At 39.1% G+C, this 26,147-nt stretch overlaps 1 long non-coding RNA gene across 3 annotated transcripts in view; it reads left to right on the top strand.

Annotated features, from left to right (window-relative positions):
* Nucleotides 1-26,147, top strand: part of LOC130928401 (uncharacterized) — a 141,177-nt gene that overhangs the window by 74,973 nt on the left and 40,057 nt on the right. For all 3 annotated transcript variants that reach the window (XR_009066680.1, XR_009066679.1, XR_009066678.1), the window contains one exon: nucleotides 10,452-10,529. This is a non-coding gene — a long non-coding RNA (uncharacterized LOC130928401). The remainder of the gene's footprint in view (nucleotides 1-10,451; nucleotides 10,530-26,147) is intronic.

Here is a 26,147-nt window from a genome sequence, read left to right as displayed (position 1 = left end):
CTTTAACGCACGCCTCCGCGTATGGAGTCTTTTGAAAGGATTTTGTCCAAGGTTACCCTGACCCTTCATTTCTCAAAGGCCCAGGCAATTTTCCACTCACAATCGCTGGAGCGGCGAAATTGTTGTGAGCGATGTGATGTCTCTAAATAAGCTTTGGCAGAACAGTTCTGATGCTCAGAGCGTTTCGGGAGGGCCGGTGGGCAACAAATGACAGATGACAAGGATGGAACGCGCGCCAGCGTGTGCGTCCAAGAAAGCATCATGGTGCGGATTGTGTTGTGCGCGTGTTGCACCAAATCCAAAGTGATGGCAAATCCTGTCCTTCTTCAAACACGCCAAACTTGGACTTTGTGTGTATGGTAATCGGATCATGCGTTCGTGTGAGAGCTCATCTCTTAAATGGCGACCATCTTTTGTCCACTGCTGTCCCAGTGCCCCTCAGAGTAGTTTCATGCTTGGTTGAAGCCTATCATTTTGCATCTAGACACCATGACGACATCACAAAAAACATTTTATAATGGCACTGGAAAAAGAGCCTGTCATTTTTTTTTTGCATTTCACTATCAAAGAAAACTTGGATTTACAGTGGGGTAAATAAGTATTTAGTCAACCACTAATTGTTCAAGTTCTCCCACTTGAAAATATTAGAGAGGCCTGTAATTGTCAACATGGGTAAACCTCAACCATGAGAGACAGAATGTGGAAAACCAGAAAATTATATTGTTTGATTTTTAAAGAATTTATTTCCAAATTAGAGTGGAAAATAAGTATTTGGTCACCTACAAACTAGCAAGATTTCTGGCTGTCAAAGAGGTCTAACTTCTAAGGAGACCTGTATTAATGGCACCTGTTTTAACTCATTATCGGTATAAAAGACACCTGTCCACAACTTCAGTCAGTCACACTCCAAACTCCACTATGGCCAAGACCAAAGAGCTGTCGAAGGACACCAGAGACAAAATTGTAGACCTGCACCAGGCTGGGAAGACTGAATCTGCAGTAGGTAAAACACTTGGTGTAAAGAAATCAACTGTGGGAGCAATTATTAGAAAATGGAAGACATACAAGACCACTAATAATCTCCCTCGATCTGGGGCTCCATGCAAGATCTCCCCCCATGTCGTCAAAAATGATAACAAGAACGATGAGCAAAAATCCCAGAACCACACGGGGGGACCTAGTGAATGAGCTACAGAGAGCTGGGACCACAGGAACAAAGGCTACTGTCAGTAACACAATGCGCCGCCAGGGACTCAAATCCTGCACTGCCAGACGTGCCCCCCTGCTGAAGAAAGTACATATCCAGGCCCGTCTGCGGTTCGCCAGAGAGTATTTGGATGATCCAGAAGAGGACTGGGAGAATGTGTTATGGTCAGATGAAACCAAAAATGGACCTTTTTGGTAGAAACACAGGTTCTCATGTTTGGAGGAGAAAGAATACTGAATTGCATTTGAAGAACACCATACCCATTGTGAAGCATGGGGGTGGAAACATCATGCTTTGGGCTGTTTTTCTGCAAAGGGACCAGGACAACTAATCTGTGTAAAGGAAAGAATGAATGGGGCCATGTATCGAGAGATTTTGAGTGAAAATCTCCTTCCATCAGCAAGGGCATTGAAGATGAGACGTGGCTGGGTCTTTCAGCATGACAATGATCCCAAACACACAGCCAGGGCAACAAAGGAGTGGCTTGGTAAGAAGCATTTCAAGGTCCTGGATTGGCCTAGCCAGTCTCCATATATCAACCCCATAGAAAATCTGTGGAGGGAGTTGAAAGTCCGTGTTGCCCAACGACAGCCCCAAAACATCACTGCTCTAGAGGAGATCTGCATGGAGGAATGGGCCAAAATACCAGGCTTGTGAAGAGTTACAGAAAACGTTTGGCCTCCGTTATTGCCAACAAAGGGTACATAACAAAGTATTGAGATGAACTTTTGGTATCGACCAAATACTTATTTTCCACCTTGATTTGCAAATAAATTCTTTAAAAATCAAACAATGTGATTTTTTATTTTTTTTCCCATGTTCTGTCTCTCATGGTTGAGGTTTACACATGTTGACAATTACAGGCCTCTCTAATGCAGTATTTTCAAGTGGGAGAACTTGCACAATCAATTGTTGGCTAAATACTTATTTGCCCCACTGTAAACACTACAATCCCTAGCAAAAAGTATGGAATCACCAGTCTCGCACGAGCACTCACTCAGATAAAAAGCCTAAAAAAAATAATGAATTAGTTAGCTCTTTAGCATTCAGAAACACTAAAAGAAATGAATTAAAAAACATTGTTAATTTTGTATAGCAAGTGCATGGAAATATATATATGGAATCACTCCATTCTGCGGAAAAAAATATGGAATCATGAGAAACAAAGAACAATCAACACACATCTCTAGTATTTAGTACCACCGTCTCTGGCTTTTATGACAGCTTGCAGTCTCTGAGGCATGGACTTGAGTATTCTTCATCAATATTTTCAGGCCATCACATTGACTGGATGAGTCTTTCGCCAAGGAATGCTTTAAGTTTTTAGCTCTGTGACATGATGCATTGTCATCTTGGAAAATGACATATTTTCACTTGAAGGGATAAGAAAGCTGTCTTAAATTTCAATGTAAACTTGTGCATTTATTGAAGATTCAACCACAGCCATCTCCCCAGTCCCTTTGCCTGACATGCAGTCTCATATCATCAAGGACTGAGGGGAATTTTGATGTCTTCTTCAGGCAGTCGTCTTTGTAAATCTCACTGGAATGGCACCAAACAAAAGTTTCAGCATCATCACCTTGTCCAATGCAGATTCTTGACTCTTGACACCTTGTCCAATGCAGATTCTTGACTCTTGACAAGGTGATGATTCTGGAACTTTGGTTTGGTCAAAATGTCATTGCATGTATTTGACTTTCCAATACTGGATATGAATTTTAAATGAATCTTATGCCGGTAAAATGTTGTCAATCTTTCTCGGAAGCACATTATAACTGTTTGCATTACTCTAACACATTTAATGCAACCCCGAGCAAAAATTACGAAATCACCAGTCTCGGACGAGAACTCACTCTGACATTTTATTATGTAAACCAAACTCAAATCAAAAGCTCGGAAAAATTATGAAGTGGTTCAAAAGTGCAACTCCTTGGCATTCAGAAACGCTAAAAGAAACGAACAAAAACATTGTGGTGGTCAGTAAATGTTCCTGTTATAGAGCAAGTGCAGGGAAATAAATATGGAATCACTCCATTTTGAGTGAAAAATACAGACACACCCAGTCTATTCCCTTACCTTAATTGGGCCTGTGCCTCAGATTAGTCAGCAGTTAAAAACAGTGCAGTTATCACACCTTGGAGGGCTGCTGGACCAAGTGGATTCACAAGAATCATGGCTCCAACAAGAGAGATGTCTCTTAAGACCAAGGAGAGGATTATCAAATTTCTTGAAGAAGGTAACGCTACACGTATGGTTGCCAAAGATGTGGGCTGTTCACATTCAGCTGTATCAAAAATCTGGACCAAGTACAAATAACATGGCAAGGTTGTTAAAGTTAAGCATACTGGTAGACCGAGGAAGACATCCAAACGTCATGACAAACAACTAAAGGCCGTATGTCTTGAAACTAGAAGATGTACAGCAAGACATGAAGAAGATATGGGAGGAAGCTGGAGTCAAGGTATATGATAGAACTGTGAAAAATCGCCTAAAAGAAATGGGATTTTCAAACAGGAAAGCTAAAAGGAAACTATCATTAGCATTTAACACATTTGCTCCCAAAAAGGTATAAATATGTTCTATTTTTAATTGTTTCAGTGTCCCAACATTTATACGTCTTTTACCTTCTTTTTTTTTTTCAACAAGAGACATCTATAGGTTCTGATTCAACTTCGCTCCAAAGCACAAAGCTAAAAATCCATTGTAAAGCAATAAAACTGGCCACTGGAGGGCAGTAGCACATTTGGTAAGACCCCCAACCCGATTCAACGGAACGAACGGCTGGCCGCACGGCCGGGGCGCTGGCGGAAGACGACTGAATGGACGTCCAAGATGCCAGGCAGCGGATGACTGAGCAGAACAACCCAGAGGATTCCTGGGATGCCAGGCTCTGGATGACTGAGCAGAATGACTGGGACCACCAGTGCAGCAGACAATGCCGTTGAGTCTGTGCTGGAAATACTACAAAAAATCAATCTTTATGAGACAGGCGGCGATGAGGGTAAAGTTTACCATGGCTGTTGCGGCCACAACAGCGTCATCTGTTATTTGTAAATAAATTGTTATCTTGCTATCAAAAGCTCTATTTGTTTTGTTTGTTATTTTGTAAAAGGAAAACATTATTCAAATGTTTGGGATGTAACTAAAGCAAAATTAGTTGTGTTAAAGTCAAAATTATGTTTGTTGTTTTATGTTTTTGCTTTTACAAAAGCTCAATTTGTTTTTTCATCACAAATTGGAAAATTGCTCAAACTAAGCTATTTTCTAATGCTGAGTTCGAAAGAATGGAAAAAGATGAAGCTAACTTTTTTCCTGCTGAAAGAGAGAGTCTTATCTTTCTTTTGGCGGGTTCCATGTTTATATAGCAATAGAACAGAATTTTCTGTGGGCCTTGCAAAATCAGTCAAAATCCAGTAAAACGGCCGGGAGCAAAGGGGGTTGAACCGGTAAAAATGGCTGGGAGTGAATGAGTTAAACAGAAAAGAACAAGACTGCAATGGGTTAAGGACAGGTAATCATGGACTTTGAATGTCTGGATGAATGTTATTTTCAGTGATGAGTCAAGAATCTGCATTGGACAAGGTGATGACGCTGGAACTTTTGTTTGTTGATGTTCCAGTGAGATTTACAAAGATGACTGCCTGAAGAAGACATCAAAATTCCCTCAGTCCTTGATGATATGGGGCTGCATGTCAGGCAAAGGCACTGGGGTTAAATCTTGAATAAATTCACAAGTTTTTACACAGCTTTCTTATCCCTTCAATTGAAAATATGTCATTTTCTAAGATGACAATGCATCATGCCACAGAGTTAAAACCGTTAAAGCATTTCTTGGAGAAAGACTCATGCAGTCGAATTCATGGCCTGCAAATAGCTCTGATCTCAACCCTATTGATAACCTGTGGTGGAAATAGAAAAAAATGGTCCACAGCAAGGCTCCGACCTACAAGGATGATCTGGCACCTGCAATCAAATCAATAGCTTCCCCACCCCTGACGTAATGAGTTATTGCTAAATGTATCGTGATGCCCCACTGGATGCTTAATAATAATAAATGTTACAACAACAAGGTTTTCCAAATAAAATGAACATTCCTTAAAAATTAAGAAAACAACTTCCGTAGACTTCATAATGATACCAACGGGTCGGATTCGACCTTCACTGCGCCAAGCCTTCAAGTAGGGGGCCATCCCACAATCAGCTTCAGTTATTCACAGTCCGCTCAGCGACTCATGCAGCGATCCAACGCCAGATTTATGTTGGAAAAGTACGAAAGCTGTAATGCATACAAACAGAAAGGATTGTCTCAGGAGTGATTTGCTCGAGGATTCAAGATAATTATTATATTTTTCGTTTTTTCAAAAGAATTTTCAACGTAAAAAGCTCTTTGTTGTAAGGCTACGGCTACATTGTCTAACAGACTAGTATCGTACTACGACATATTTACTTAAAATAAATAACTGCTTTTTTTTTTTTTTTTTTTTTTTTTTTTTTTGCTTTTAACCAAGAATCTAGACTGTTTTACATCCATATTTATAAATAATTAAGGTATTTAACCATTTATTCACAAGAATTTTCACCAGAAAAGCTCTGTTTACATAAGGCGGCCACCACATTGACTAACAGACTAGCATCGTACTTCGACATATTTACGTTAAATAAATGCTAACTGCATGTTTTTTTTGCTTTTAACCAAGAATCGAGACTGTGTACGTCGATATCTATAACGATTTCAGGTATTTAACCATTTATTCATAAGAATTGTAACCAGAAAAGCTATGTTTACAAAAGGCGGCAGCCACATTCTAGCACACAGACTAGCCTCATTTTTGGACATATTTACATAAAATAAAGGCTAACTGCACGTTTTTTTTTTTTTTTTTGCTTTTAACTAGGGCTGTCAAAATTATCGCGTTAATGGGCGCTAATTATTATTTTTTAAATTAATCACGTTAAAATATTTTACGCATTTAACGCACATGCCCCGCTCAAACAGATTAAAAAGACAGCAGTGTCATTTTGACTTGTTACTTGTGTTTTTTGGTGTTTTTCCGCCCTCTGCTGTCGCTTGGGTGCGACTGATTTTATGGGTTTCAGGCTTCAGCACCATAATTATTATTGACATCAACAATGGCGAGCTACTAGTTTACTTTTTGATTGAAAAATTTAAAAACTTTATGAAAACGAAAACATTAAGAGGGGTTTTAATATAAAATTTAAGAGAATGTTAATAATGTTAATGCCATCTTGTTGATTTATTGTTATAATAAATACAGTACTTATGTACAGTATGTTGAATGTATATAACCATTTTGTGTCTTTCCATTCCAACAATAATTTTCTGAAAAATATGGCATATTTTATTGATGGTTTAAATTGCGATTAATTACGATTAATTTTTAAGCTGTGATTAACTCGATTAAAAATTTTAACCGTTTGACAGCCCTACTTTTAACCAAAAATCGAGACTGTTTTACCTCCATATCTATAAAGATTTCAGGTATTTAAGCCTTTATTCACAAGAATTTTCACCGGAAAAGCTCTGTTTACATCAGGCGGCCGCCACATTGACTAACAGACTAGCATCATTCTTCGACATATTTGTTAAATAAATGCTAACTGTGCGATTTTTTTTTTTTGCTTTTAACCAAGAATCGAGACTGTTTTATGTCCATATCCATAAAGATTTCAGGTATTTAAGCATTAAGCATTTATTCACAAGAATTTTCACCGGAAAAGCTCTGTTTACAAAAGGCGGCCGCTACATTGTCTAACAGACTAGCATCATTCTTCGACATATTTACGTAAAATAAATGCTAACTGCACAATTTTTTTTTGCTTTTAACCAAGAATAGAGACTGTTTTACATCAATATCTATAAATATTTCAGGAATTAAAGCATTTATTCACAACAATCTTCACCGGATAAGCTCTGTTTACAAAAGGCGGCCACCACATTGTCTCACAGACTAGCATCGTACTTTGACATAGTTACGTAAAATAAATGCTCACTGCACATTTTTTTTGCTTTTAACCAAGAATCGAGACTCTTACGTCCCAAAAAAAGTTATCGATACACTAATGCCAAGAATTGAGATATCGTTTTAAAAAGGTGTCAATGTTAAAAAAAAAAAAAATCCAAAATCATAATAGTGTCTCAGTTAACTCTATGGCTGCGATTTACAGCGCTCAACGCCCAATTCTTTAACACCAGGAAGGGCGAACGTTCATTAATTCAAAACCAGAGCAGTCACAGTCACTCTTTCTGATTTCCGGGCATTTTCAGGTCACTTCCTGTTGAGTATGACTTCCTGCCTATTGATTTGAGAAATTCCCGGGTCACATCCCAAAATTACCTCGTTGCCTGACAATGGCTGCCACTGACGGCAATGGCAGTGGGAGGGAACGGTTTGAAGTCGGAGGTGTTCATTCGCTGCCATTCTCCCAGTTCAAATTGATTTCACGTCTACTAGTGATAAATTTACAGCCGAAGGATGAAGATAGCTTGTTTTCCTGTTTATTAGTAGTTGTTTTGTAGAATGGTCTTGTGACCAATGTATCGATAATTGTTGTACCGCCATATTGTGAGTTCATTAGAGGAGCTGGCTGAGAAGGAAAAGTGGTATTTAGTATGTTGCAAAATTGATTTTGCCACGTGGCATTTTTTGGGGTATGAGGCAAAATTGATTTTTTCATGTGGCATTTTTTGGGGGGTAGGTGGATTTTGTCATATGGCATTTTTTTTGGCATGTGACAAAATTGATTATGGCATATGGCATTTTTTTTAATGTGTGACAAAATAGATTATGGCATGTGGCATTTTTTGTATGTGGCAAAGTGGATTTTGGCATGTGGCATTTTTATTTGATATGTGGCAAAATAGATTTTGGCATGTGGCATATTTTTTGGTATGTGGCATTTTTATTTGATATGTGGCATTTGTTTTTGTATGTGGCAAAACGGATTTTGTCATGTAGCATTTTTTGTGTATGTGGAAAAATGGATTTTTTTCATGTGGCATTTTTTCGGGGGTATGTGGATTTTGTCATTTGGCATTTTTTTGGCATATGGCAAAATGGATTATGGCATGTGGCATTTTTTGTATGTGGCAAAGGGGATTTTGGCATGTGGCATTTTTATTTGGTATGTGGTAAAAATAGATTTTGGCATGTGACATATTTTTGGTGTGTGGCATTTTTATTTGGTATGTGGCATTTGTTTTTGTATGTGGCATAATGGATTTTGGTATGGGGTATGTGGCAAAATAGATTTTGGCATGTGGCATTTTTTTGTATGTGGCAAAATGGATTTTTGTATCTGGCATTTTTGGGGGGTATGTGGCAAAATGGATTTTGGCATGTGGTATTTTTGGCATGTGGCAAAATGGATTTTGGCTTGTGGCATTTTTTTGGCATGTTGCAAAATGGATTTTGGCTTGTGGCATTTTTTTGGCATGTGGCAAAATGGATTTTGGCATGTGGCATTTTTTTTGGCATGTGGCAAAATGGATTTTGGCATGTGGCATTTTTTTGTTTGAAGCAAAATTGATTTTGGTATGTGCTTTTTTATTTGGCATGTGGCATTTTTTGTGTGTGTGGCATAATGGATTTTGGTATGTGGCATTTTTTTGGCATGTGGCAAAATGGATAATGGCATTTGGCATTTTTATTTGATATGTGGTAAAATGGAATTTGGCATGTGGCATTTTTTTGTATGTGGCAAAATGGATTTTGGTATCTGGTTTTTTGGGGGGTATGTGGCAAAATGGATTTTGGCATGTGGCATTTTTATTGGCATGTGGCAAAATGGATTTTGGCATGTGGCATGTTTTTGGCATGTGGCTTTTTTTTTGTTTGTGGCAAAATTGATTTTGGTATGTGCCTTTATATTTGGTACGTGGCATTTTTTTGTATGTGGCATAATGGATTTTGGTATGTCTTTTTTGGGGGTGGGGGTTTGTGGCAAAATGGATTTAGGAATGTGGCATATTTTTTTGGTATGTGGCAAAATGGATTTTAGTATGTGCCATTTTTTTGTATGTGGCAAAATGGAATCTCCTATGTGGCAACCTGGATTTTGGTATGTGGTATTTTTTTAGCATGTGGCAAAATGGGTTTTGGTATGTAAATTTTATGTGGTATGTGGCATTATTGGGATATGTGGGAAAATGCATTTTGGAATGTGACTTTTTAAAAATTTTGGTATGTGGCATTTTTTCCAAATGGCATTTTTGCAAGCCATGCACGTCCAAATTTTGCATTCATTTTTTTACATGGCAAAAAAAACGTGTTGCTGTGATTTATGATCATACACTTTACATTACAGCACATTGACATTCAACTGGCAGCCAAGTAAGGCTATGCCATTGACGGCTATGAACGTCATTATCGTGAGCTTTGTATCGCAAATCGTATCATGAGTTACCAAGAGGTTCTGTCCTCTAATAACTACGGTGCTGAGCTGTGACCAACCTTGCACTAAGGCAGAAGGCTTCTACATTTACATCTAAGGCAACATGCATATTGGCCCAAAACCAATCCTGAAAACCCAATGTCGATCTTATTCGATATCAATTTAAAATGCTTTTATCCGCTGATATTATTGGCAACCTGATAATATTGAACAGCTCCCCCATTAACATCTGTTATCCTATTTAGAGGCCATGTGGGAAGAGGATACAGCTCATAACTGATAGGAAAAGGGACAATAGGTCAGATTAGGGTATGACAGAGCAGGGTGAGTGCGCCAGCAGTGTTAGTGATGTAGAGGGGAACCCAATATTAAAACCAAACACCCTAAAATCATTAGTTCTTTCCAATTAAACATGGTAATGAACGTGTGTAAACAGCTATTATTGCTGCTATATGAAATTGGTCGTCCTCTTAAAAGTCTCACAAATGAAAAGCAAATCAGCCCTTTAATAACACTGCAGTTGTAAATGATGTGTTGCTATTGCTGACTGATTGCTCGTTTCCTTTGCAGGCGATTTTATGTGGCTTGATGCCTGAACATGTAAAATGCATGAACATATAGCATACTGCAGTGTTGTCCTGATTGGCTAATTAAATAGCCCGTGAATTCTACTGTTAGTTTAAGCTCGATTTAATGAGAGCCATTTTAAGGTACATTCCAACCTCCCATTATTAGTGCATAGTAATCTGATTTATTTATCTCGGGTTTAATGTTTGTTGCGTAAATGAATATTACCTGTGCAGCATTTTCAAAGCCTTCTCTATTCATGTAGGCACAAAGAAAATTGAAGCAATGGCGATTTCTCAAGGTATCACTTGGTCTTGAAGTGACGGCGATTCCGCTTCTCAAGGTAAGACATTCAGTTGTCATATCTCAGATGTGGAAAATTTGCCTTGATCGATGTGTTAAAATTCAATTAGAACATTAGATCATTTTGTACGGTTTTCAAATTGACTTGAAACATTACATTTTCAAGTTAAAACTAAGCAAATGAAGCCAAACACTTGGAAAAATCTTTGTTTTTTTGCGCTTCTACTTAATATTTGCAAGACAGCGTTGTGTCAACGCGCTCGCCGACCTTTCTTACGAGCCTTGGCGCCGACACGTGACCCCTCTGTGAACACACAGTCTGCAAACAAACAGTCCTGTGCATCCAAATATGCCTTTCAGATGCTGATAAACAAGATACGGCCGCGCAGGCTTTGACCCCATCTTTGTTAATCCACTCAATATGGCAGCGTATAAACTCACAAGTGCACAATTGTTTATTCAGGCTGCATTCGGCCAATCCGACGCCGCACGGTAGCAGATCACGAAGGTAGAGTTGGTCAATAAAAGCCATTGCCTTATTCTTCTCAACAGTAATTCCTAAACTACTGTGTGTCGATACAGCTTTATTCTGATATAACGTTAAGATCCTAATGACGTCGTTTGTGGTAACGTTCCATTTATGCATATTTGTTCCGTTTGCATAGCATAATTACAAAACAGCATTGCAACAGCCAGATGCGATGGTAATCACAAGTCGCTATCATGACTGACTTTGTTGTTTTTGACGATCCAGATTGCTTTGCAATGTTTGCCAGGCTGTTAATAGTCTACACAAGTACTGTGGAATTGTGTTTTATTTGAGCAGTTAGTAGTATTGATGTTTCAGTACAGAATAGGAATGTGCCTAATTCGATCACGTGATCGGAATTTGGCAAAAAATTGTAATACACATTTTTTTGATAGGTACAGTGGTATGAAAAAGTATCTGAACCTTTTGGAATTTCCCACATTTTTGCATAAAATCACCATCAAATGTGAGCTGATCTTTGTCAAAATCACACAGGTGAAAAAACTGTCTGCTTAAACTAAAACCACCCAAACATTTATAGGTTTACATATTTTAATGAGAATAGCATGCAAACAATGACAGACGGGGGGAAAATAATTGAACCCTCTGCCTAAGGAGACTTAAAGAGCAATTTAAAACTAGGGCTGCAGCTATCAATTATTTTAGTAGTTGATTAATCGATGAACTAGTTCGAATAATCGAGTAATCGGATAAGGAACATGAAAAATTAAAATACCTCAAGTGAGCCTCAAACGGTAAAAAAATAAGGATCTATGTACAACAAAGGAACAATTGGCTAACTTACATAGCAAAAGTCCGCTAGCTTAAATGCTATTAAAACGCTAACATTTTTTGTCCCACAATGCTCCTAACAAATGGTTCAGACACACATTCCCACAAAAAATGGATAAATATGCCAATAAACTAAATTACAAATGCATTAAAAAAAACTCAAATAAAAGCTTATGTTAGTCTTAACATGGAGCAGCTGGATTCAGCCATGTAAAATGAGGCAGACTAGAGGCAGTGTATCCATCCAAATCAGTAAAACTAAATGCAAACCATTACAATGCCACTTTAATTAAACGAATACTCGAAGCAGCTAAATTTAATACGATTTTTTTTTTCCTCATCGACTACTCGAGTTAATCAATTAATCGTTGCAGCACTAATTGAAACCAATTTTTACCAAACAATTTAAGTCGTGTGTGCCCAATCACTGATGAGTGGTTTAAAGCTGCCCTGCCCACTATAAAACACAAATCTGGTAAGAAATATCTTGATGAGAAGTAGTCTCTGATGTGCATCATGGCTCGGTCAAAAGAGCTGTCTGAAGACCCGCAATCAAGGATTGTTGATTTGTATAAAACTGGGAAAGGATACAAAACCATCTCTAAAAGTCTGGATGTTCATCAGTCGACAGTCAGAGAAGTTGTCTACAAATGGGGAGAGTTTGGAACTGTTGCTTCTTTCCAAGGAGTGGCTGTCCACCAAAGATGACGCCAAGAGTTCAGCGCAGAATACTCAGAAAGGTAAAAAAGAACCATAGAGTGTCTGTTAAAGACATACAGAAATCACTGGCACAGTCCAATATCTCTGTGCACACATCAACTATATGTAAAATAATGGCCAAGAATGGTGTTCATGGTAGGACTCCACGGAGGAAACCGCTGCTGTCTAAAAAAAACAATGTTGCTCGTTTGTTTGCAAAAAGGCACTTGGACACTCCACTGAAGTTTTGGCAAAATATTTTGTGGACCGATGAAACCAAAGTTGAATTGTTTGGGAGTAACACACAATGTCATGTGTGAAGGAAAAATGGAACAGTTCACCAACATCAACACCTCATCTCCATCGTGAAGCATGGTGGAGGGAGCATCACGATTTGGGTCTGTTTGTTGCCTCAGCGCCTGGACAACTTGCAATCATTAATGGAATAATGAATTCAAATGTTTATCAGGATGTTTTGCAGGAATACCTGAGGCCATCTGTCAGATAGCCTGGAATTCCAGACTCCAGATTGTGATCCAGCCCTTATTGGCCTCTCGAGCCCGAACATAATCATCCATGCAATCTGATTCATTTATTTGCGTGACATGTTAATAACGAGCAACTACACAGAGGGTGAACACGAGAGCCGAGAATGTGTTCCTATCAGCGGTAAATTCGGTTTTAAATGACCAAAAACACATGGAGTTGCTAAAACCAACCGTCTGTCTCGCGATAGCCATGTTGAATAAACTTCTCCGTTCTCCGCTTTCTTCGTATGTTTACGTCCTTGCGCTAGTTTCTTGTCGCTTTACCAACGTCACGTCCACCAGTCGCTGGTTAGTCATCTCCACTGTCTGTTGGGTGTGGCTTGCTCCGCCCTGGGAATTTGATCCGCTGAACAGTCGCCAGACTCTATAGCTGGAACAGTGGTGTGTCTGGAGTTTCAGGCTATCTGTCAGACAATTGAAGCTAAAAAGAGGATGGATGCTGGAACAAGACAATAATCCAAAACACAGAAGTAAATCAACTTCAGAATAGTTTCAAAAGAACAAAACACACGTTCTGGAGTGGCCAAGTCAAAGTCCAGACTTGAACAACATTGAGATGCTGTGGCATGACCTAAAGACAGTGATTCATGCCAGACATCCCAAGAGTCTGACTGAGCTTCAGCAGTTTTGTAGAGAAGAGTGGGCCAAGATTAGTCCTAATCGATGTGCCAGACTGACCTGCAGTTACAGGAAGCATCTGGTTGAAGTTATTGCTGCCGAAGGGGGGGGGCACAAAATATTAAATGTGATGGTTCCCTAACATATTTTTCCCTCTTCTGTCATTGTTTGCATACTATCATCATTAAAATATGAAAACCTATAAATGTTTGAATGGTTTTAGTTACAGCAGACAGTTTTTTCATCTGTGTGATTTTGACAAAGATCAGATCACATTTGATGGTGATTTTATGCAAAAATGTAAAAAAATCCCAAAAGGTTCAGATACTTTTCATACCACTGTATTTTGCTTTGATCATTTAACCTACCATTTAACCTACCCAATCTGTTTGGTCTTATAATGTCCCATCCCCAGCAAAAAGTGTACATGCAGGTATTGCTGTTATGTCCTCCCTACTGAAGGAATTCGCCCCCCCCCCCCCCCCCCCCCCCCCAAGCTGTGGAAATATCGCCAGCCGAACGAAATTCTGTTCCGCTGGCACCGCTCCCGTAAGCCAACCGGTGGGGGCCAAGATTCCGCACGTTCACTCCCATGTTAACCCTTTGTACTGACTCTATGTTCCAAAAGTTTAAAGAAGGCTCACCGAAAACAGGTTGACAATTTATTCGTCGACAATGGTCAAAAACACAGACAAATGAGAGGAAGTGTCGGATCCAAGGTCCGCAACGGACACACTGGAATGCTCCCGAGCAGCGACTGTGTTATCTAAATGTTCAGGTTTTTTTAAAGCTGCGGTGGAGTGGGCCGGGCCTAAAGGCGTGGATGGGTGTTGTCTTCGGATCATCCCTCTGTGGCAGGTCAGGTTCGTGCGTCATCCTTTGTGGCTGGGGCGTGGTTGCCACGCCGACCAACGCAGGTCTTGACGTCCAAGGCGTCCGCGCTATCAACTTGTTATCCTGGTTGGGCGATACTACTTGTTTTAGGACCAAGCGCCCTGCTCTTTGTCCTGGAGTGCCCGGGAGAACTGATTGCAAGATTTGGTGCGTCAATCTTGCTCATGACGCGTTGGGCTTCTGTGATAAGATAGCGTTGTGTATCCTCTATTCTGCTTTTCATTAAACTATGGTGTAAGTGCTATTTATTTTATATTAGGTATGTTAGAGTAATATAAACAGTCCTACAGTAAATATGAGAAATGATACTATTCCCTGATTGATTATATTATGTGTGTTAAAGTAATGCAAACAGTTATATGGTGTGTGCGAGAAAGGCAACTATTCCCTTCACTATCAATGTTGAGACCAAAACTACGCCCTTGGGCTTGAATTTTTTAATAAATTACACATTTGTTAATGCATCAGTTGAGGACAAAAAAAACTGAAAATGGGTTTGGATTGATCGCTTTAAGAGAACAAGATATATGGACAGCTGCATGCTTTTGATTGTAATTCCACATAATGACGCGTAATGTGGCATTTGTACTCGGTGATTCATATTACGTGACAAACCTTCATACTTAGACTTTCTTTGAAGAAAGCTAATGCAAGGCTCTTGAGTGCTTCAAACCAGCACTTTCAGCAATTACTGGAGACATTTTGCAAAATGCCATAGAACATGGACAGCGTGTGCGTATAACGTTTTACTACTTTAGTTTCATTTGTACAAAGGAGTACTTGGACATGTACAGTGGGGAGAACAAGTATTTGATACACTGCCAATGGGTTTTCCCATTGTCAGTGTATCAAATACTTGTTCTCCCCACTGTATGTCATTATCTGTGCTGTCTATGGTAAAGCTTGAACTTCCTCCAGAGTTGAAATTTGAACTTTGACAGCAATAAATGAAATAAGAGATGGTACTGAGTGCTGTAATTTTCAGACTATAAGACGCTACTTTTGCCCTTCATTTTTAATCCTTCGGTTTATAGTCCAGTGTAGTTTATTTGTTGATTAATTTGGCTTAATAGGTAATACATGCCTCCTAGCATGCATTATTTTTTAATGTCACTAACGCCATTTATGTCCAGCTTGGATCTTTTACATCCATTCAAAAGTGAGATAATTTTCCAGATAACTCAAAATGACATCTGTAATAAGTAGGAGTGGGAACCTCAGGGCATCTCATGATACGATACGATTCGCGATACAAGGCTCAGGATAACGATTATCTCACGGTATCACGATACAGCGATTATCAATATATTGGTCAGAAATTTGATACATGATATTCTACGATACAACTGTTGAAAAGAAAAAAAAGTTCCAAAATAGAAAAAATACTGTCATTTATTAAACAGTGACACCTTTTGAGTGCATCATTGCTGTAAAATATAAATCAACTGCAAATTGTGTACCTGCACATATAAAGGAAACAAACCACAACCACTTATATTTCTTGGAGAGATCATGTTGAATGGCACCCTTAATTTCTTTAAAGTGTTAAATCTTTTGAAAACATTTTTACAGTGCTGTCGGTGTCAGTCAGCAGTTGAGCTTGGAGTGGGGCAATGATAAAACTGGTGGGTCTTCGTATATGACCTTTGTTGCCAAAAGCATTGGTTTGAGCATTTCCACCATCTGCTTCGGCATTTGAGATGTCGGACTCAGTCACATTCTTCCTCACCTTAAAACAACAAAATAAATAAAAAAAATATTAGCTACCTAATAGTTTTTGAGCTGAAAACACAATTTTTTGTGTTGGAAGTATTGAGTGAATTAAAAAAAAAAAATCTGAATTGCATCTATAGAAATTAAAAATAATTACCTATTTTTAATATGTAGGCTACATTAATTATAATGCGCATCACATTATATATCTTGGAAGCTATTCAAACCATTTTCATAGCTTATTGTATCAAAATGGTAGTAATAGTTTGTGTAGTAAACTAGATGGAAAGTGGTTCTCAAATAATATCAAACCAGTAAATTAATGTAGGCTTGCTTGATATTCATTTTCATCCAGTTTAGGGTCCTGGTTTATTTCATGTCATTCAACATCAAATGTCATCAAAATAATACATGGAAGCTATTCAAACCATTTTTATAGCTTATTGTATCAAAATGGCAGTAACAACAGTTTGTGTAGTAAACTAGATGCAAAGTGGTTCTCAATATCAAATAAATGAGTGAATTCATGTAGGCTTGTTCCGATAATCATTTTCATCCAGTTTAGGGTCCTGGTTTATTTTATATCATTCTACACCAAATGTCATCAAAATAATACATGTAAATGAAAAAATCAATTACTAGTACATTGCAGAACTTTCTTACCTCAAGTGATGAAAGCGAAGCAGTGAAGAAATCCGGTGACCACTTCATCACCAGCTCCCAGTGAACCTTATTTTTATTTAGACAATTCTTGCATGCAGCAAAGTCCTTCTTCCTTTCTTGTTGGTGTAAAATCCAAAGTGTGTCCACATGGGTTATTTGTATCAATATTTTTCTCACTTTTTCCTCCACCGTTCTCACGAGGCTTTTTTTATTTTTTCCAACCCACTTGGAGCTTCCTCTCTTCTTCTCTTGACGACTTGTGCGCACTTAACCTTCACCGCCACTCTTGAGCGCCCCTAGTGGACCGCCAAGGAATTGCTCAACAAACATTGAGCAGTTTACAGCGTCCAAACTCCATTGTATGGCCAATATGTAAAATAAAAGTATTGATACTTGGCGGGAGCATATCGATAACCGATCGGGTTGCAAAATATTGTGATATATCGCTGTATCGAGATATTGTCACACTCCTCGTTATAAGCATTCATTAATGCTCATGACAGTGTCATTTCACAATTATGATGGTCTTATGACAGTCTTGTGGCACCACTGTCAAGTGTTACCAAATACCATAACTAGCAATTAATGAAACAACAGGAACAGTAACTGAAGAAATAATTAGCACAGATTATGAATTTTGATTGCTATTTACATTTGTAGCGCTGCAATGCATGCTTGGAGGCATGTTGGGCAACAACAGCGTTGATAGAAGGTGACAGCAGAGCTTGACTGTCTCCCACTACAGCGCAGTGATATCCAAATGAAGCTGCTTGAATCAATGAAGCTTCATGGTGGTTCATTTGATCTTATGACAGTCGTATGATGCCGCTGTCAAATAAAGTGTTGCCGGTTATTATCTCTTGGTGTAAATATCCCATAATACAGTAAGGACAGTTGTGGCTTATAGTCCAGTGTGTTTTATTTAGTATGAACAAATGTAGTTTTTGTGTCAGATTTGGTTGGTGGTGGCTTATAGTCAGGTACGCCTTATAGTGCAAAATTACGGTATTTGTCCAACCATAGACATCATTACTATTGATGTGTATCTTTGTCATTCTTTGCGCGATGCCTTATCAGAGGGGGCAGAGTTTCATTTAGTAATAGCTGGAGACGGCACACGCTCATGTCGGGTTTAAGCTTGGATTTACTTACGATTGGATTTCACTACGAAAGCTGTACCGCATACAAACAGGAAGGATTGTCTCAGGAGTGATTTGTTGGAGGATTCAAGGTAAATATTTTGCATACCATGCATGCGTGATTGAAGCATGCATTCATTGATTGATATTCATTGATTATTTTTATTTGTCTTGCCCTATATCACAACAAGGTTGTCTCAGAGGGCTTTGCAGAGTCAATATGATACACAGTCAGAAACAGTAGGTGCATTAGATAGAGTTCATGTCCTTCATGACCTGGGCATCCCCCATCCTTAGACCCTCCATGTCGGCAAGGAAAAACTCCAAAAACTCTTTGGGGAAAAATGAGAAACCTTGGGGAGAACCACAGTCAGGAGAGATCCACTCCCAGGACGGACAGGCTTTAGATGCACCAGGACTGATGGTGGGTATTAGCAGCAGGAGGTACCGTTTTTTAGAGATGCAATGGAGTGAAGAAACAAGAGGGGGTCCATCTAGCTAGATGAGATGAGGGGGGGGGGGGGGTAATGAGGACGTCCATGAGGACGTCCATCCAGCCAGGGGTCAGGACAGTCAGGAGGCTGCGGCTGAAAAATAGGGGAAAGGGGACACCGGATGACTAGTGATAAAGAGACTAGTAAACTAGATATTAGAATTAGAAAAGAGAAATAAAGTAAAGACAAGTGGTAGGTAAAGTGAGAAACAGGGGATAGGGCTCAGTGGCTGTACTTCCCCCAGCATTATAACTTCTAGTGCAGCTTAGACTGGATTTTGAGTCTCGTCCGATTTCAACTAGCCTGACCATAAGCTTTGTCAAATAGGAAAGTTTTTAATCTAATCTTAAATGTACAGACTGTGTTGGCTTCTTTAATACTAGCTGGAAGCTGATTCCATGAGATAGGAGCTTGGTAGCTAAAGGCTCGAGCTCCTACTGTACTTTTAGAGACCCTGGGAACTACCAGTAGACCTGCATTCTGAGAACGGAGTGTTCTGTTGGGACAGTATGGAACCAGCGCATCGGTGAGTTAAGATGGCCCCAAACCATTAATGGTCTTAAATGTAAGAAAGAGGATTTTAAATTTTAATTCTAAACTCGACTGGAAGCCAGTGAAGGGCTTCGCTTGGAGCACAGGGGTGATGTGTTCTCTCTTCTATTAGTTCTATTAAAAGTCTTGCTGCAAGTAAGGAGTTACAGTAATCCAATCTAGATGTAACGAATGCGTGAATTAATTTTTCTGCATAGTTTTTAAACAAAATATTTCTAATTTTGGCTATTTGCACAGGTGAAAGAAGGCTGTTGTGCAGGTTTGTTTAATATGAGCTTTAAATGATAAGTCTGGGTCAAATAGAACTCTTAGGTTTTTAAACTGCGGTGCAGGAGGCTACACTTAGTCCAGAGTGACTATCTGGGCAGTCAATCAGCACAGTCTGGCATCAAGACATCTGGGCAGGACAATCGAGACTGTTTTACATACATATCTCTAAAGAATTCAGGGATTTAAGCATTTATTCACAAGAATTTCTGCCAGAAAAGCTCCTTTTAAGCCAGACGGCCGCTAGCCCCATTCGCTAACATAGTAGCATTGTACTTCGTCAATGTACGTAAAATAAACGCTAAGTGCACGGTTTCTTTGCTTTTAACCAAGAATCGAGACTGTTTTACGTCCATATCTATAAAGACTTCATGGATTTAAGCATTTTTTCACTTTTCGCCAGAAAAGCTCCTTTTACGCCAGGCGGCCGCTAGCCTCATTCGCTAACAAAATAGCATGGTACTTCGTCAATATACATAAAATAAACGTTTACTGTCAGGTTTCTTTGCTTTTAACCAAGAACTGAGACTGTTTGACTTCTATATCTATAAAGAATTCAGGGATTTAAGCATTTATTCACAAGAATTTTTGCCAGAAAAGCTCCAGTTAGGCCAGGCGGCCGCTAGCCTCATTCACTAACATAGTAGCATTGTACTTCGTCAATATATGTAAAATAAATTCTAACTGTACGGTTTCTTTGCTTTTAACCAAGAATCGGGACTGTTTTACGTCCATATCTATTAAGAATTTAGTGATTTAACCATTTAATCACAAGAATTTTCGCCAGAAAAGCCCCTTTTACTTGAGGCGGCTGCTAGCCTCATTCGCTAACAGTATATACTGTATAATGATAATTGTGATTGTACATAGAATTTATTATCTATTTACATATTATTTATAATTGATTCTGGATTTTTTTCTCAAGTATTAAGTTTCTGATGTTAAATTGAGTAATTTATTGGCTGTTGAAAACAGTAAATAATAAAAATGAAAAGTTGCTATTTTGGTGAAAAACTTATATGATATGTTAAATTTTGCTATTGGTCCTGAAAATATAGGTGATTATCTTTGCATTTGGTGATTTCTGTGCATCTCGTATAAAATCTGAGACTTTTATAGCCATTTTAAGTTGTGTTATGATTATATAAAAAATAATCAGGTTTTCATAAGGGAACGACTTGAATTTTTTTAAGCCGCTGCTCATGGAGACTCCTATTTGGCTAAAGTAGGTGCCTGTTTTGGTTTTAGGTCGGTAGCAGCTTTGGTTTTGTAAATATTTGGTTTGAATTTTTTTGAAAATTGGCGCCCTACGAATCGGCCCAGTTTCCCGTGTCACGTCAATAGATTATGAAGTCTATGGTCCAATTTTAGTGAAAATACAACTTCATTCATACTGGGGATACAAAGTCCACCCTTTGAAAAAAAAAAAAAAAAAAAAGACCAAACTGTTTTTAAATACTTATTGTATCTAAATAATGGCGCACTGTGCAATCGTGTCAACGTCAAGCAGACCTTGGACATATCCGTTATTTGTTCTGTTCTTTTACAAAAGATACGAGCGTTAAGCTGGTAGTACATGATTTTAACCTGTACTTCATATTTAAAAGCAGTAAATACACCTACAATAAAGGTCGATGGCGCCTGGTGTCGTGCTGACCTCGACCAAGGCCTTTACAGCGTATTTTAATGGCATGCTGGCTTACGCTACATGCCTCGAGTCTGTTTATTGACTGTTTTTAGCTCTTTCTTCTGCTGCCAAGAGCACGTGAATTGCCCTACGACTAACATTCGGTTTACTTTACAAACCCCCGCTGATAACTGGAACAAAGATTTCGAATTTCAAACTTCAGGTTTGTTCGTCTGAAGCCCGTATTATCGTTGTCCTCCTTTCTATCTGCGCACGTCTGCATTTGCATCTAGTTCCGAGACTCGCGGGCCATTTTATTATCTAAATGGGCCCAGGCGGCGCTGGGGTGGAACCAATCACGTAGACCCTCTGTGATAGGAATCCTGCAGGGCAGGCAGCACAAACTGAAAATTCTCACCATTTCAGCTCAAATTCAACATTGAGCGTTTTGAATAGCGCTTTTGTTTTTTGCATATTTCGATGCAGAATTCAACTTGTGACAGTATATCGAAATTGTGATACATCGCGATACTTTGGATCCCAAAAAGTTCCTGATATGTTCCCTTCAAGAATCGATTGAAAAAAAAAACAAAAAAAAAAACTACCCATTAGAATAGTATTTCCCTGACATCATTAGCTGCCATTGATGGCGCTAGACATACAATTCCTTTTGACAATGAGGGGGGGATAAACAAACTTTTCAGTTCAAGTGGATTGGACGTCTGTTGCTGTCAATGGCACTGAAACTAGAGCATTCACCGCCAGTCTTCCTGGTTTTTTGGGGGTATTTACCGGTCACTTCTTGTTCATTTTAAATAGTGTTACCAAATATCATGACAAGCAATTAATGAAACAACTAGAACAGTAACTGAAGACATATTTAGTGCAGAACATGAATTGGATTGTAATTTACTAGTGCTACAACGATTAATCGATTAACTCGAGTATTCGATTAGAAAAAAAAAAAAAATCAAATTAAATTTTATTGCTTCGAGTATTTGTTTAATTAAAGTGGCGTTGTAATGGTTTGTTTTGAAAGTGTTTGCATTTAGTTTTATTGATGAGGGTGGATACACTGCCCTCTGGTCTGCTTCATTTCACATGGCTGAATCCAACTGCTCCCTGTTAAGACCAATGTTGATTAGGGTGGATACACTGCCCTCTGGTCTGCTTCATTTCACATGGCTGAATCCAACTGCTCCCTGTTAAGACCAACAGAAGCTAAGTTTTTGTTTGAGCTATTTTTTTTTTTTTTTTAATGCATTTGTAATTTAGTTTATAGGTATATTTAACCTATTTTGTGGGAATATTTGTCGGAACCATTTGTTAAGAGCATTGTAAAAAAAAAGAAAAAAATAAGCATTTTATAGCATTTAAAGCTAGCTGACTTTTGCTATACAAGTTAGCCAATTGTTGTTGTACATAGATCCTCATTTTTTTTTCTTCTTCTAAATACCGTTTGAGGCTAAGCTCATGTATTTGAATTTTTCATGTTCCTTATCCAAGTACTTGATTATTCGAACTAACTAGTTCATCGATTAATTGTATACTAAAATAATCGATAGCTGCAGCCCTATAATTTACGTCTGTAGTGCCGCAGTGCATGCTAGGAGGCATGTTGGATGATAAGTGTTGACAGCTAGTGGCAGCAAAGGTTGACCGTGTCCATCAAGGGAGTATTGATGGCCAAATGAAGCTTCTTGAAGCAATGAAGCTTTGCAACCAATTGGTTCATAGCTATATCGTGGTTAATTTGGTCTTGTGATGCTTCCATTCTCAACTTTCCACGCATATCAACCGTCATTTTTTTGACTATAAGCCACTACTTTTTCCGTGTTTTTGAATCGTGCGGCTTATTTGTTGATTTACTGGGTCAATCGGTAACATTTTATTTGACATCGGCATCATAAGACTGTCAAAAGACCGTATTAATTATGACATTACATTATCATGGGCATTAATGAATGCTTATGACAGATGTCATTGTCATCTGGCAAATTATATCACTAACTCAATTTATGTCCAGCTTGGTTCTTTTTCATTCATTGAGATAATTTGCCAGGTTGGAACAAAATAACATCATAAGCATTTATTAATGCTTATGGCGGTGTCATTTCATAATTATGATGGTCTTATGACAGTCTTATGCCACTACTGTCAAATAAAGTGTTAACAAACATCATAACTAGCAATTAATGAAACAACTGGACCAGTAGCTGAAGAAATAATTAGCGCAAAGAATGAGTTATATTGTTTTTTACATCCGTAGCGCTGCAATACATGCTAGGAGGGATGTTGGATGCAGGGGTCGCGTTAACCGAATATTTTCCGTCATTGACCGTTTTTTTAAAACGGTGACTGAAAAAACTGAAGTCCATCTGTCATTTTGACAGGTTGCAATTCACACCCCAGACCACAGGGTGGCGAGTGAGCATATTAATTAGCTATTATCTCTCTTGATGCATGACGTCGTTGGCCTTACTCGGAAAAATGTCAAGGCAACTGAGTGTTTGCCTGGCACGGCCAGACTGTTCTCCCTGTATTTTTCAAACACTAAGAGAAAAGTCTGGGACCCAGCCCCTCGAGTAGGTACTAAATCAATCGACAAATCAGATTTGTTTATTTGCGTGACGTGTTCTTCACGAGCAACGTCACTCTTGTGCGCCGAAAGTCGTCTCTACAACAACACGGATGGCGGACGGGAGAGCCGAGAATATGTTCCGATCCACGGTAAATTGTTTTAAATGAGCTAAAACACATCGACACGAGTCATTGACAACAGTCTGTCTCGCGCTAGCCATGTTGAATAAACTCCGTTCTCCTCGTATGTTTACTTCCGCGCGCAAGTCCCTCGTCCTGCCCCCGTCGCTTTGCTAACGGCACGTCTGCCCGTCACTGATTGGTGCACTCCGCTGTCTGTTTGCCTCTTGTTAAGCTTTTTCGGACAGAATATTAATTAAAAATGAATGAAAACTAAATACTATTGAATATGTCATTATTATCATTTTAAAAATGTGACGGGTAAAAATAGATTATGACCGGATTTTTATGACACTGTCAGTCAAAATGACAGACAGCGAAAAAGTCTAGCGCAATCTCTGGTTGGATGACAACGGTGGTGACAGCAGGTGGCAGCAGAGGTTGACTATCTCCCCCAAGTGAGCAGTGATGGCCAAATGAAGCTTTTTGAAGGAATGAAGCTTAGCAGACAATTGTTTCAAAGCTTCATGGTGGTTCATTTGGTCTTACTGTATGACAGTCTTATGATGCTGCTGTCAAAGTGTTACCGGTTAATCTTTTGGTGTAAATGTCCCATAGTACAGTGAGGACAGCTCTATGAAAAAATGCGTTTTTTGTGTCAAATTTGGTGGGTGGTGGCTTGTTGTCAAGTGCGCGTTATATCCCGAAAATTACAGTACTTGTTGTTGTTGTATCTGTGCTCAAAGATGTTACCCGGCGTATTATTCCGCGTGGCAACTCAAACAGCCTTCTGTGAAGGAGAGTCCGTTTTACTCGTGCACACAGATTAAGGATGGATATAGCAGAGAGCAGTTGTGCTACTAAATGTTTCATGCGGCATGAATTCAGAATGCTTGCATCCCCGAGGTAAGACGAATGCGCGTGTCGGTGTGCGCGCGCGTGCGCGCATTCCTGGAAAACCACCGGACGGCAAAATAAAAAGTGGTGAATTCCGCATCTCAAGACACGCAAATAGCGGCGCGACGAATCCTCACAAACACAAACGCACGCTATTAGTGGAAGTCCACTCATGCATATCAGCAAAGCTGATGATCTTAAAGTGTAATCCATCTCGAACAGCGGCTTTGCCCGCTTTCATCAAACCCATTTCAAAGCATCTGCTTCTCTTTTGCATTTATTCTGGGCATCAAAATCCATTTAGCCGTGTTTTGAAGCGCCCTAATTCAAATCAATAACAAATATATCTCTCCAAATCTCCCCGGGGGCCATTTGGGTGAGGAGACGGCGAGGAAGCAGCGGGAATTACATTAAATTAAGCAACAAGCGCGGCGCAGAATTAAACGTGAGTTGCAAATTACAGCATCCATTATGATGCTTAGGGTCTGCAAGTTAGCAACCAGAGGTGGGTAGTAATGCGTTACATTTACACCGCTACATTTACTTGAGTGACTTTTTGAGAAATATGTACTTCTTGCCACACAAAAGTCCGCTAGCTTAAATGCTACGAATGCTAACGTATTTACAATTCTCATAGCAAATCACTCACACGTAACTCCACAAACTGTAGCTCTAAACTTAACTACAAATGCACACACAAACATACAGTGGGGCAAATAAGTATTTAGTCAACAACTAATTGTGCAAGTTCTCCCACTTGAAAATATTAGAGAGGCCTGCAATTGTCAACATGGGTAAACCTCAACCATGAGAGACAGAATGTTAAAAAAAAAAAAACAGAAAATCACATTGTTTGAGTTTAAAGAATTTATTTGCAAATCATGGTGGAAAATAAGTATTTGGTCAATACCAAAAGTTCATCTCAATACTTTGTTATGTACCCTTTGTTGGCAATAACGGAGGCCAAACGTTTTCTGTAACTCTTCACAAGCTTTTCACACACTGTTGCTGGTATTTTGGCCCATTCCTCCATGCAGATCTCCTCTAGAGCAGTGATGCTTGGGGCTGTCGTTGGGCACCACGGACTTTCAACTCCCTCCACAGATTTTCTATGGGGTTAAGATCTGTACTCTGGCTAGGCCACTCCAGGACCTTAACATGCTTCTTACGAAGCCAATCCTTTGTTGCCCTGGCTGTGTGTTTGGGATCATTGTCATGCTGAAAGACCCAGCCACGTCTCCTCTTCAATGCCCTTGCTGATGGAAGGAGATTTTCACACAAAATCTCTCGATATATGGCCCCATTCATTCTTTCCTTTACACAGATCAGTCGTCCTGGTCCCTTTGCAGAAAAAAAGCCATGATGTTTCCACCCCAATGCTTCACAGTGGGTATTGTGTTCTTCAGATGCAATTCAGTATTCTTTCTCCTCCAAACAATAGAACCTGTGTTTCTACCAAAAGTTCTATTTTGGCTTTATCTCACCATAACACATTCTCCCAGTCTTCTTCTGGATCATCCAAATGC

This window comes from Corythoichthys intestinalis, chromosome 13, assembly GCF_030265065.1.
Source record: "Corythoichthys intestinalis isolate RoL2023-P3 chromosome 13, ASM3026506v1, whole genome shotgun sequence".
Lineage (NCBI taxonomy): Eukaryota > Metazoa > Chordata > Actinopteri > Syngnathiformes > Syngnathidae > Corythoichthys > Corythoichthys intestinalis.
The sequence above is the reverse complement of the archived record's forward strand: the minus strand, read 5'-3'. Positions and strand labels throughout refer to the sequence as shown.